Raw genomic sequence first — 14004 nt, forward strand, 5'->3', positions numbered from 1 at the left:
TCTCTCTCTCTCTCTCTCTCTCTCTCTCTCTCCCTCCAATCTCTCTTTCTCTCTCATCACTCTCTCACTCCCATGTTCAATCATTTAGATGGACAGTAGTATCACCGCACCACCACCATTCGCTACCGCACACTCACCATCGTCGATCCACAGCTTCGTTATGTCTTGCTTTGCCGACTCTCTCCAATCTCTCTTTCTCTCATCAATCTCTCTCACTCACATGCTCAGATCCACAGCTCCGTAATGCTCTACTTTGCCACCTCTCTCCAACCTCTCTTTCTCTCTCATCACTTTGCATTTCATAGAAAGGAAAATGCACAGATCCACAAAAGGAAAATGCATGAAAAGACAAGGAAGAGGAAATGAATTTGGAAAAATATAGTCGCAAGCATAATTGTGCACTAATCTATGCACCAATATGATGTGATTGGTCAAAAAGTAGATTTTATTGAAAACAATATTAATTTAAATTTTAAGTATAAATAAATCAGTATTGGTACACAGATTAGTGTACAACTGTATTTATATGTAGCAAAACTCAATGAATTTTCGCTCTAGATAAAACATTGCATTTCATTTTATCCATATTAGCAATGGTGCACAAGTCGGTCCGCTTTATACCTGCAAGAAGAGTTTTCCATTATATAAACAAAACTAATTCCATTGGGAATAGGAGAATTCATTCAGAAAAAGAGAGATCCCAAAAATATTGGGCTTTACAGTTTAGAGACCTACGGCCCAAGCAAATCTATGAGGGCGTTGGTGAAAAACCTCTTCAGGCTTTTTCGGGGGGTGCTCGTTGGCAAAGCCTCCCCAAAGGAACAGCCTTCCTCTGCACCGCTTCGGACATCAATATTCGGCAGTGGCAAGCCAATTAGAAGTGACAGAACATCCACCTATTCGGCTAGTTCCATTTGCATCTTGGCACTCTGGAACTGTTTCTGTATCATCGTAAGAAATGCCAAGAGAGAAGAGCCCCGGCTTGAAAATCCTGTGGCTCTGGACCCTCGGCACTGCCGCCAGTATTGTCTCTCTCTCTCTCTCTCTCTCGTGCGCGCGCGCTCACATATGCTAACATATACTTGCACATACATAAATGCTAACATCTACTCAGACACACATTTATAAGAGCAATTCTTCTTGCAGTACTCGTCACGAGTGTTGTTCGGAATAGGCTGCGAGATATGGAGAGCCTCATGAATGCTCAACAACCGGAACCCATTCCCTCTGATACGCTTCTGGTTGACACGGTGCCGGGGTCTGAGGATGTTGTGCGAGAAGACACATAATAGGTTTGGATCAATCCCCTTTCTTTGTAACTGGGTTCTTTTGTTAAATTCTTGGAGTTGGAGGTTTGGTTTTATTTTTTGATGGGATCGTAGGGTTTTGAGAACACTGTGTGCGGCCTGTTTGTTGAATGTTCTGAATGCGACTGCGAATTTCCGTTCTGGTTTTGTTCATAAGTTTGGCTTGCTTTCGAAGGATTTCATTCCGGTAGTTTGTGTGTTTTTGGTAGTCGTAGATGGAACTGTGGATAAATGAGTATTTCTTTCTAGGGTTAAGCTGCTTTGCCACAGATTAGAAACGGAGCCTAATGGTAGAGTTGGCTCGTGAGGGTGCATATTGAAAATCGAATTTAAACCCCCAAGCGTTGTGTTATAAATCATCTTAATTTTGTTTTGTACTTGTTGAAGCTTTAAAACTGTAATTGTCAGTTGGTTCCAACTGTTTTTTTCTTTTCTTTGGATATTGTAAATTCAATTACATGGCCACAAAACTGTAATGCCTATATTAGTTGTTTTGTTTGATGTTCTAATCATATTTCCATTATTATTGACATCTGAGTAAATATTTGGAGCTTCTACAATTCTCTTAAACTGCATCTGTTTTGTCAGTCGGTGTATATATCAGAAAAAACCTGTAGTAGTAGCACCTGGCAGCAAAACTGTTATGCCTGTGTTAGTTTTGTTTGATTTCTCATCACATTTTCATTATTATTAGCATCTAGTCAATATTTGGAGTTACTTCTAGTTTGGTGAACTGCAACTGATTGGTCATCCATGCATATGTATCAGAAAAATGAAAGTCTCGAATAACAATTTATGTACCAAAATTGAAAGTGTTGGGGTTTCTTGGTGCTGCGGAAAAAAATTTCATTTTCACCCTCTACCTACCAGGCATTTTCTCCAAACTACCAAAAATGACATTGGACGTTCAAATTTACGAAAACTGATAAATGGCACTCTCATCCAAATCTTTTTTTAGTCTGTTTATAGACAATCTCTAAGTCTGGTAGATTTCATTGGATCATTTTGGTGCATTGGGGTTTCATGGTCCTCTAGAACTTGATATAAATAAAATGTGGTTTCTTTGTACCTTCAAGGGAAGGTTCTGGTTTCTTTAGGTAATAGGTAAGAAACATGGTGCTTTTGGAGAAAAAGGCTTGCACTATTTGGGTGCTCAGAACCTGTAGATAATTTATTCAGTGGCAGAATACTTCTGGTCCTCTAGGGACTATTTACATTGTCTACATTTGTTTCCGCTACGTGTAGATGGTTGGTTAGACGTGATTTGATCATGCTATGTTTCAAGATCCATATGATGATCAAGGAAGAATCTCATGTTGGTAAAAATGCTCTTGATAGATTTAATTTGTTCAAATGGTAAAGGCCTTGATCTTAAGGTTATGCTTCTCCCAGGTCTAAGGTTTGAACCCTTGGATACAAATAATTTCTCAGGGCCATGTCTCATTGGTGAAATCCAATGATTTACGTGATTTCATGTGATGTGGTCATGTTACATGGGTCCAGAGTTTCACTGGGTAAAAGATACATCTTGTTTGCACGATTGTCGAAGTTCCTCATCATAAAAAAAAAAATTTAATTTTCTCAATGCGACTTTTTATATCTATAAGTTACCTTTGAACATTTGACTAGCTTTCAGAACAGTGGGTTCATGCTTTTTGGAGACAACTCGACCTTGCATGGTTCTTATGATAAATGAAGCTTAGATAATCAGAAGAATCCCTTTTGATTTGAAAATTTTGAGAGAGAAGCATTATGGAAAGGAGTGATTGACATAAAGTTTGGCAGCGAATGTGGGGGTTGGTGTTCAAAAGAGGGAAGGGGGACTTATGGAGTGGGGCTATGGAAGTATATAAGGAAGAGGTGGGGTTCTTTCCAGTGTAATACCCCGGTTGTGTTTGGGGGATGGTAGTAGGATCAGATTTTGGATGGATAGTTATGTGGGAGATATGATTCTAAAAGATGCCTATCCCACAATCTTTGCTATCGCACGGGAAAAAGTAGCTAGAGTGGCTGATTTGAGGGTGATTAATCAAGACACACAGGAGTGGAACATTAGCCTAATCAGGGATGCAAATGATTGGGAAGTAAATGACTTGATGGAATTTATGAATCTATTGTATAGTGTGCCTATTGCTGCCAGAAATGAAGATGTGATGGTATGGTGTCCTAATAGAAAGGGGAAATTCTCGGTACGTTCCTTCTATGAAGCCAATACCATGCAACAAAGGCCCAATTTTCTGTGGAAGAATATCTGGAGAAGTAAAGCACCCACCAAGGCTGCATTCTTTGTGTGGACAGCAGCACTAGGGAAGATTTTGACCACTGACAATCTTAGAAGAAGTGGCCTCACAATTGTGGAATGGTGCTGTTTGTGTAGAAACAATAGTGAGACAGTGGACCACATACTCCTACACTGCAAGTTCGCAGGTGAGATATGGAACTACTTCTTCAACAGAGTGAGATTAGCATGGGTAATGCTAGGTCGGGTGGTGGAGCTTATAGCAAGCTGGAGAGGAATCGCCGGGACTCCGCAAATTGCAGCTTTGTGGAGGATGGCTCCAGTCTGTATTTGTTAGTGTATTTGGAGAGAAAGGAATGAGAGAATTTTCGAGGATCATAAACGATCATTGGAAGAGTTTCGGAGTTTCTTCTGGAAGACCTTATTTCTGTGGGCCATTGCTCTAGATTTTAATGGCCTAAGCTTCCATGATTTTCTTATTTCTGTTTCTAGTACTTAAATAGGTATATGCTCATGTATACCTCCAGTGTACCTGGGCTATGCCCATCTTTTATTAATAAAGCTTACTTATTACCTATCAAAAAAAATATATCCTTCTGTTTGAAATTTTTAAGTCTTTTAGGATCCTATGCATTGCTTGAAAGATTTTGCTTGATGCCATGCCAGTTGTTTTCACATGATTGTGAAGTTGCTACTCATAAATGGAATTTAGAAATACCAAGAATCTGTTGGATTGAGAAACTTGGCATCCAGAAATGTTGGAAATCCCAAAATTCTATATGATTGAGAAATTTGGTACTCTTATGTTCAAAGAATGGATGATTATGTAGGAGCGCCTTGCTTCACCTTAAAGTTTCTCTAGGAAGCATCATAAGGATATTGGATATGGGACAATTTGACATAGGTAAATTCAAGGTTATATTTTTTAGAAAGTAGGATATTACAGTCTACAGATTTGTTAATAATAAATCTCTTCTATTTATATATGCCATTTTTTTTATTTTAAGTTTCTCTTCTATTCAATAGTTAGGAGTTGTAATTAAGGTGCAATTGAGTCAAGTAGTAAATATGCGAGCTCAGCTCAATTAACATATATAGTTGGCTGTATAATATTAATTAATTTTGAGTTAAACAAAACAAATGCGCTTGAGCCTGACTTGAAATTGAGTTTTTCTTTTCTTGCAAAAGTCTTGAGTACTATTAATTATTATAAATAAAATATAAACTACATTAAATTTAATTAATCCTAAAAAAGTTATATTTCTAATAACATAAATAAATTACAGATTATACAATAAACTCTAAAAATCAAGTTAAAGTTGGTAATAGATACAATTATTTATACTACATTATATGCATGTATGAATATAGCATCTATAAGTTATACCAATGGTAACTATATTATAGTATGCAATGTATATTATAATATATATTCTACCATTCTAATATAAGTTACACGCATTGTTAAGTTATATATGTTGTACCGCTCACTTACCAAAAAATATGTTGTACCACTCAATGTTACATGAGTGTGTTAAATTAAGAAACAAGAGCACAGCAGTAGGTATGATTTCTTAAAAAAATTATAATACGCACTACCATAAATTGGTGCATATTGTATTTTTTTATGACATATATTAAACATAGTACAGATTTATTGCGTAACTAGATATATCATACATTATAAGTCATAAAAAAATAATATAAATAGATCAATTTTAATTTATATATTAAGCATATATCCTGTAACCAAATATATAAACATATATAGCATTTACCCCTTTTGCTTTTGCCTTCTGTCATGGAAACTTTGATCATAATGTTATGTGCAAGGTTGGATACGGGATTGCTTATCAGGTTTTTTAGTGGGACAAAGAAATAATGATGAGCTACTAGTGTCTCATCTTCCTTTCGTGGATGATACTGATATTCTGTAAGGATGACCCAGAGCACTTTTGTTAGTTGTGGTGTTTGTTTCTTTGCTTTGAAGCTGTGTCAGAGCTAGGGGGAAAACTGGACCGGACTGATAACCTTACCAGTTGGTCTTGGTCTCCTAGCTTTGGGATTTTCAGGTTTTGGTCCAGTCCCAGGGTATGGTTTTTCACCCTGGACCAACCGAACTACATAAATAGTTTTTTTAATAATATTTTATATGGTATTTTATATAGTAGTTCTATAACTTAATTATGTAATTTTCATCTAACCTATGACCATTGACCATATAAAATGTCAAATATACTATTAAATGTTAACTACTCTGCTATTGACAATTAACAAATATATTATATGATAAATCATAATATTATATGCAATGATACATACTCTAGCATCTACTCCTAATTAAAATAGTTAGCTACATTTTTTGTAAGATACCTAAATTACAAGTATGAAGTCTATCCATGGACCAATTATGCATTAACCATATATAAAATATTAAAATTTTAATATAGGCCAGGTATTAACTATCATAATTCATATACATACTATTGAGTACTAAGTTTGTAACTATTTTTTTTTTTTATAGGCAATAAGAGATTTTATTCCAAGTAAATAGGCATATATTTATAAAAAAAAAAAAAAAAAAGTAAATAGGCATAGCCCAAGTACACAGAAAGTATACAAGATAATACACCTAATTACAAACTAAAGCAAAACACTACTAAGGTAAAGCATTACAAATGTTGATATCCCTCACGAGATTATTCACCCAAAAATTTAAAGTGCTAAAGAAAAAGTCCCTAGATTCTGTCATTGTGCGTTCATGATCATCAAAGCACCTCTCATTTCTCTCAAGCCATAGACATCAAAACAAACACGAGGGAATCATCCTCCACTCAACTGTATTGCCTCCTCTTCCTGCTGCACCTTGCCAACTAGCCAAAAATTCCACCACATGATAAGGCATCACCCAAGCGATGCCAACTGTTCAAATAACTCATTCCACAAGGCCGTCACCATTTGGCAATGAAGAAACAGGTAGTTAACAGATTCAGCATCTTTTTTACACATGAAGCACCAATCCATCACATATAAGTCCTTTTCCTCAAATTATAGTTAAGACTTTCTGTAACGCCCCAATGGAAGACCCAAACCACATGGCCTATACTTCAAAAGGACTAGTTAATGATACAATTGGAGCTCCATTGGAATCTTATAAAGAGCACAAACTTTTCTTTCCCAAGCAATGTGAGATCCCATACACCACCTACCCATATCCTTATCATATGGGGTATTACAATCTACCCCCCTTAAATTCCTGACGTCCTCGTCGAGCCTATCCGTTTTAGGTGGTACGGTTCAAGTCCCATATTTCTGGTTGGGATAAGATCTGATACCATTTATAACGCCCCAATGGAAGGCCCAAACCACATGGCCTATACTCCAAAAGGACTAGTCAATGATACAATTGGATCCCCATTGGAATCTTATAAAGAGCACAAACTTTTCATTCTCAAGCAATGTGGGATCCCATACACCACCTACCCATATTCTTATCATATGGGGTATTACACTTTCTCAAGCAACGCCAACCAGCAAAAAAATGCAATTTTACCAGGCACTCTAGCTTTCCAAATACATTTCCAAGGGTATGTTAAATTACCATGACTATTAACATAAAAAATAAAAATAAATAATGATTTTATTAAATAATATTACTTATAAAAAAACTATTAAAATCATTAATATAATTATAATTAATGATTTTATTAATGAGTTAGTTAGATAATCCACATTAAAGAGCTCACTTAATTTTAATTTTATTATTTTATATAATTTTTATTTTTTAATTTTATTATTTTTGGGCTCATATTTTAGTTGGGCTGAAATAAATAGTGTTTATTGGTAAGTTGGGCCTTTAAAAAAAAAGTGGCCATGTAGCACAAGCCCGGACCAAATGGACCGATTGGACCAACCATAGATAATGGTCTCGGGATGGAAAATGGGTGGACTGAAAGTTTTGGTCAGGTCAAAAAAGACCATTTTGGACTGACCGGACTGAACCAATTACACCCCTAGTTAGAGCAAAGAGTCAATTTGGCCAAGTTAATCCTGGTTGGCAATCCGGGTGGCATTGGGGCATTGACTAGTACACTCACAGGTAGGGTGCCATCTTTTCCCGTGAAGTATTTGGGTCTAGCCCTGGGTGTTTCATATAAGACAATCAATTTGGGATGGCATTTTTGTTTATTGGCATCGGGCATCTGGAAATTTGAGATGGCATTTTTGAGAATTGAAAAGGCAACTAGCCGATTGCAAGCATCTATATTTGATATAAGGGGTCATATCACCTTATGAATAGCATTTTGTCAAACCTACCTGCTTATTTCATATCTCTTTTTCCAATTCCGGTAGGTGTGGCAAGGTATCTTGAGAAGTTCCAGAGGGACATTCTATGGGTTGATGTGGAGGGTGTGCCTAAATGTCACATAGTGAGTTGGTCATCGATTTGTACCATGGTTTATTATGTTGGTTTGGGGTTAAAAACTTTGCTTTGTTGGGCTAATAGTTGTGGTGCTATGTGACGAAGAGAAAGGCTTGATAGTGGAGTATCTAGTGGCGATGATGTGTAAAAAAATATAGGACCATGTGGGATGGATGGTAGACTAACTTGGTCAATGGACCATTTGGAGTTGGGGTGTTGACAAACATTTTCCATGGATGGGGAGATTTTTCGATAGCCATCATATATGAGATTGGAAACAGGTCAAGAGTTGGTTTTGGCATGTTGTGTAGTGTGAAGACAGGCCTTGAGGTAAACCTATCAAGGTTTATATAGTATCTCCTCTCACAGAGAGGCCTCAATGGCTTAGTTTTTTTGGAGGTTATGAATTGCAGACCACAATGGAGTATCTATTTCATCAGATTTGTGTCACTACTCAGCACTGTTGTATTCAATAAGGTTGAGAGGAGACTGTGTGGACAACATGGGGTGGATCCATGCCAAAAGAAGACAATTTGAGTCAAATCATTTTAATGTTTCCTACACCCCTTGGATGCATCATTCCTTGGAGAAGTATATGGGGAAGCAAGGCTACCTCAAAAGTGTCATACTTTGTATGGATGGCTACGCTGGGGAAGATTCTAATGAGGGATAATCTAAGGGCTTGGTGTGTAATGGTGATGAATTTGTGTTGCATGTGTATGAAGAGCATGGAAATCATCGATTGCATGTTGCTTCACTGTGAAGTGGCTAGTATCTTGTGTGCAGAAGCCCTCTTAACTTCATGGGACAAAATGATTAATACCATTTTGAGTGGTGGAGCTAATGGTGGCTTGGCAACTGGGGAAGGTGATGCATACAGACCATATCTGACGCTACAAATGCAGAGGGATAGACAAAATGCAGATCTGCGTCACAAAAACGAAGCAACTCTTCTGTAAATAACAGGAAATAGAATAAAACCTCTTAAAAGAGTTCTCAAATTGAATAATGAAATACAGAACTGATAATGAATGCTGTTGCCCCTCATTAAACATGATAATTTAGTTTAACTAGAATCCAAAAAAAGGGTCTTAAGACAACAAAGCTTGAAAAAAAAAAACAGAAACTCTATTGTTTGCTCAACTGAAATGTAGCCCGTGTGTCAAGCCAGCTCTAATAGCACGCCTCACTCAATTGAGAGACTTGAGCAAGGTCTTGAGCGAACTCTGTGGAAGGATCTAGCTCAGCCAAACGTTGAGCAAGTTGTCCAGCGAACTCTCGGGTTGATCCACATTGAGAGCCCTAGATCGGCCTTTGCTCAACCAAGATTTGAGCAAAAAAAAAGTGTCAAGTGAACTCTCAGTCAGTGCATTTCCTCATTCCTTTGCTTGTTTTTATTCCTCCTGGAACCCTTATTGCCTTCTAAGGTCTCAATGTACTTGAGGCCATGCGATCTTTATTAGAAGTTGGTAGAGTCATGGGTATAGCTGGAAGGATGGCTCCTCTGTGCTTGATGTTAAGTATTTGGAATGATTGTAGTGCCAAAAACTTCAAAGATTGTGGAACGATCTGATGAGAGATTATTTAAGAAAAAAAAAAAAGCACAGGTATCGGATCTTAACATGGACAAAGCACAAGGGCAATAATTGATTGATAAAAAAATTCCTAAAAACACTATATGTAGCATAACTGCAAACGGATAAAATACTATAATATATCTTAATATGCTTTATAACTAAATATATGCTTACCTATATAACATTCTTAAATATATAAATTAATAAACCCCTAGGGATTGTTGACTCAAGTTGTAAAGGCTTGGGGGTACATACTTGGGAGGACATACCAATTTGTATCCTATGTATCCTTGTACTACTCTTTTGTTGTTTGCCCTCTTTCTCTCTCACATTATGCATATCACTATCTTTTGCTCTCATTGTCAGTTGTGTTTGTGATAAGAAAACGTGGAGAAGAGCATACAGACATGTTAGGAGAAGGTACTTGGACCAATTTTATTCTATTGGACTACTTGCTGGAATCTGAGGAAGTTTCAGAGTTATTGGATGTTTCGATGTCATCTCTTACCAGTCTTTTGTTGATTTTTTTTTTAATAATTATTTCTCAAAAATTTGATTCTTGTTGGACAGGAATAATGTAAAAAGGGATGTCCTAGGGGATTTTTCTCTTTTCTGATACTTTTTTTTTTTCACATTTCTGTCTTGCAATTGGTGAAATTATTCTGAAAACTAATGTGTAAGTGGTTGGGAGTAATTTATGCTTAATAATGGTTATGAAGCATATATTCAATTCGATTCTTGGATGTGCTCGTGCTCGTGCCCGTCAAATCTTCGAATCAGAAATAGTTGCTTCTACTCATTCCAATCTAACAAAAATAGTTATCTTTACTTATCTAAAGAGCAAAAGACATCAAGCATTTGGATGATTTTTCATAGAACGCTGTAATACCTATCACGATTCAAAATGATGTAGTATGTCAGCTTGTAAAGATATTTTTATTATATAGTATAGATTTAATGAATTTTATGAAATTACATTAGTTTGTAGATTTATTTTATGTAATCTCTTTGTATTTGTAAAAGTTCTAGTCATGATTCATTTTAAAAGGTAAAAACTGACCGAAACTTATATTGATAAAAGCCTATTCAAGTTATATTCACTAAAATGAACTTTATCGGTTGATTTGATTCTGAAATGCCAAAGGGTCCATACGCTAAAAATTGTAGAAATATCTAACGTGCCCCTTCAGCATTTTACAAGTAGATGGTAAATGCGGTTTGAAAATTTTCGGACAAAAAAAATCTAAAATAAACTTTTGACATTTTTCATTAAAAACAAATTGACATTTTTCATTAAAAACAAATGCTTCGTGCATTTTATAGATTAAAAAGTAGTGTAACTTAAAAGAAAAAATGAATCAAGTCTATCATCCATAACTCATCATCCGTATGAGAGCCTCTTTAGGCCGGACGGTGTAAAACTGAGATTTATACCTACGAATAGAACACAGTCGTGAGAAAGCTCGTATTGTTACAATAGATGCAAATGTAGCAGAGCAAATGGATTCATTTCACTCGAGCGTCATCCCCCCCTCTCTCTCTCTCTCTCAAAATCATAGGCCAATTCAGAATCCGTTATTTGTTTGTCCCTAATTGTTCACCCTTCCATCAAGCAAATGGATACTTCCGCGCACATGGGGAGCAATACGTAAATGTGAAGTACAGATTCGGAATGGAAAATGATCATTTATATTTTTTCTACAACTTCTCTTGCAATAGAAGAAATGATATGCTCACAAATGGCCATGATGGGAGGGGTTATGACAACAACAAAAAATAAATATAGTGAAGAGCTTCTAAGTTGTCAATATCAAGAAGCTAGTGACTAGGGGGAAGTTTGGTTCTGTCCGGTTTGGTCTCGGGAGGTTTTGTGGACCGAACGTGACCTATTCGATCCAGGATTTTCCACCTTGGACCGGACCGAACACCCTAAGGACCGGTTCGGTTCGCTCCTGTTCGGGATGGTCCGGTCCGATTAGTTTGTTCGGTCTACCCTAGACTTTTTATTATTATTTTTTATTCAATGGCATTTTGTTTAATATTTATATAATTATATTATGATATATTTAATATATATACATGTAGTATACTATTATATATATATTAGTAATACGCTAATACTATTAGTCTATTAGTATATAGTAAATTAATATATGGTATCAAAAAAATGTATTATGATAGTAATAAATATACTTTATATCTAATCTAATTGTTGGTTGTTAGCATCTAATCTAAATTAGTATATAGAGTATATCAATGTATTATGATAGTTATTAGTTAATGCATAATGAAGATTTTTTTTTGAATACTTATATAATTATATTGTGATATATTAAATAATTTAATATATATACATGTTATTAACTTATTTACTATAACTAATGATACACTATTACACTAGTACTAATACCAGAACTATATTAACTAATAAATATGCTAGACTACTAGTTGTATTACTAAAATACTATATGTTAGTAATAAATTGATAATACTATATTAAATAATAGTAATACTCTTATTTTTTTTGAATGGAAACATGTATATCTTTATTGAAATCAGAGTAACAGTTAATCGTTACAATATTTCTCCTTGAGAACCGTATTCATCACCTGTATAGGTCCTTCTTCAATCCAGACCTTTTCCTCTATACCTGTTAATGCTAACTTTGCAAGTATATGTGCTACAGTATTTGCTTCCCTAAACACAAACTTAACGCTCCAATCTGTTTTATCAACAAGTATCCTCTTCGTGTCTTCTATCAAAACACCATAGTCTGTCAGTATTGCCTTACCACCATTCATTGCCGTCACCACTATTTGCGAATCACCCTCTAGTACAACTTTTCCTAGGCTCAGTTCCAAACACAGTATTGCAGCTCTTCTGAGGGCCATTGTGATGACCCGCTTTTGAGTGTATTTTCGCTGAAATAATTGTTTTTATTTTAATTAATATTTTAGTTATTTATTTTAATTTATTTGCGTTTTAAAATTGTTTTTAATTTAATTGATGTTGTGTTTTATTTCTTTTAGTTGTTTTGTGAGTTTTAATCTCTTTTTGGCAGTTTAGTTTCGTTTCTTGGAATGAGGATCAGACCTCATCTTTTCCCTACATCTCTTTTCCTTTTTCTCTTCTTTTTCCTTTTTCTTTTTTCTTTTTCCTTCTTTCTTTTTCCTTTCTTTTATTTTTTTTCCTTTTCTTTCTTTTTCCTCTCCCCCGCGTCGAGCACCCCCCCCGGTTTCTCTCTCTCTTCTCTCTCCCTCACGTTGGAACTTCTTACCCCCGGTGTACCGCCGTCCGGCCACCGTGTGGCTCACCGCCGGCACCATCCTCTTCATCTCCCTCCGGCGCACCACCCCACCGATTTCCACCCCCATCCGGCCGGCCGTTTGGCCGGAAAAGCTCTCCAAAGGCTGCACGGATTTTGCTCCGATCCGCCGCCGTCGCTCCACCTCCGGCCACCATTTCTTCACCACTTCATCACCGGTCCCTTGCCGTCCTAACCCACCCATTTCCGGCCTCCAACGACCACCGGAACAGCTCCCACGAGCTAGCTTTCCTTTTTGGGAAATCCGGCCTCTTTCCAGCGATTCCGCCGCCACCCACGGCCAACCACCACTTCCAATAGCTTCACAACCATCCCTAGACCATTCCCTATCAATCCCAAGCCCTAGTTTGTCCCCGTTCAAAAGTAGGTTTTTCACAACCCAAAACCACAGTGAATTTTCACTGTGACGTTGCTTTTTCGCCGCCGTTTGCAACGCCTCGTGTTTTCTAAAATTGCCATATAGCGCTGTAAGTATTTTTTCCAAACCCTATTTTCAGATTTAAATATATATTGCTCTTTCAATTAATTAATCTGCTGGTTGGTTGATTCCGGACTGAGTCCGAGGAGTTCAGGGGTCGGGTGGATGGAGGACGGAGTTGCTTGATTTATTGTTTTATGGTTGGTTGTTTGTTTTGTGCATTGATAATTGCATTTGCATGGTGCATGCACGTGTATTTTATTTTATTTGAGAAACCCTGTTTTGCTGGCGTGATTGGATTTTCGGGTGCGTGTGTCTCACGAGCCCAAGCCGGGATGGGTTATTATCTCGGTGGAGCTCCTCTGGTCACTCGGGAGTGGATAATACTGAGTGACGTCCCCTGAGTTGTCGCTGGGCGACGACGGGAGCGGGGCTAGAGGATGGCCCGGCCAGGTACGCACGGGGCGCGAGTCTGGGCATCGCTCTACTCACCGACTCCGTGGCCCTTCGCTGGCGAGGGCTAGAGGATGGCCTGGCCAGGTACGCGCAGGGCGCGAGTCTGGGCATCGCTCGTTTAGGTGTCACATGCGTAGTCATTACCTGCGGTGTGGCACGGAGCTAGGGTGTGCGGATGATCCCTAGGGGAGATCATGGTGCATGCATAACCGGTTTGTTTTTATGGTTTTCGGATGCGGGCCATTTTCTGGGAAAATGG

General features: G+C 37.3%; 1 long non-coding RNA gene across 1 annotated transcript; it reads left to right on the forward strand.

Moving 5' to 3' along the window:
• The first annotated feature begins 790 nt into the window (after positions 1-790).
• Positions 791-10164, forward strand: LOC122316770. The gene is made up of 3 exons (XR_006244300.1): positions 791-1022; positions 1147-1292; positions 9913-10164. It is a non-coding gene; the product is annotated as an uncharacterized LOC122316770 (long non-coding RNA).
• Positions 10165-14004: the final 3840 nt, after the last annotated feature.

This window comes from Carya illinoinensis, chromosome 7, assembly GCF_018687715.1.
Source record: "Carya illinoinensis cultivar Pawnee chromosome 7, C.illinoinensisPawnee_v1, whole genome shotgun sequence".
Classification (NCBI taxonomy): Eukaryota; Viridiplantae; Streptophyta; class Magnoliopsida; order Fagales; family Juglandaceae; genus Carya; species Carya illinoinensis.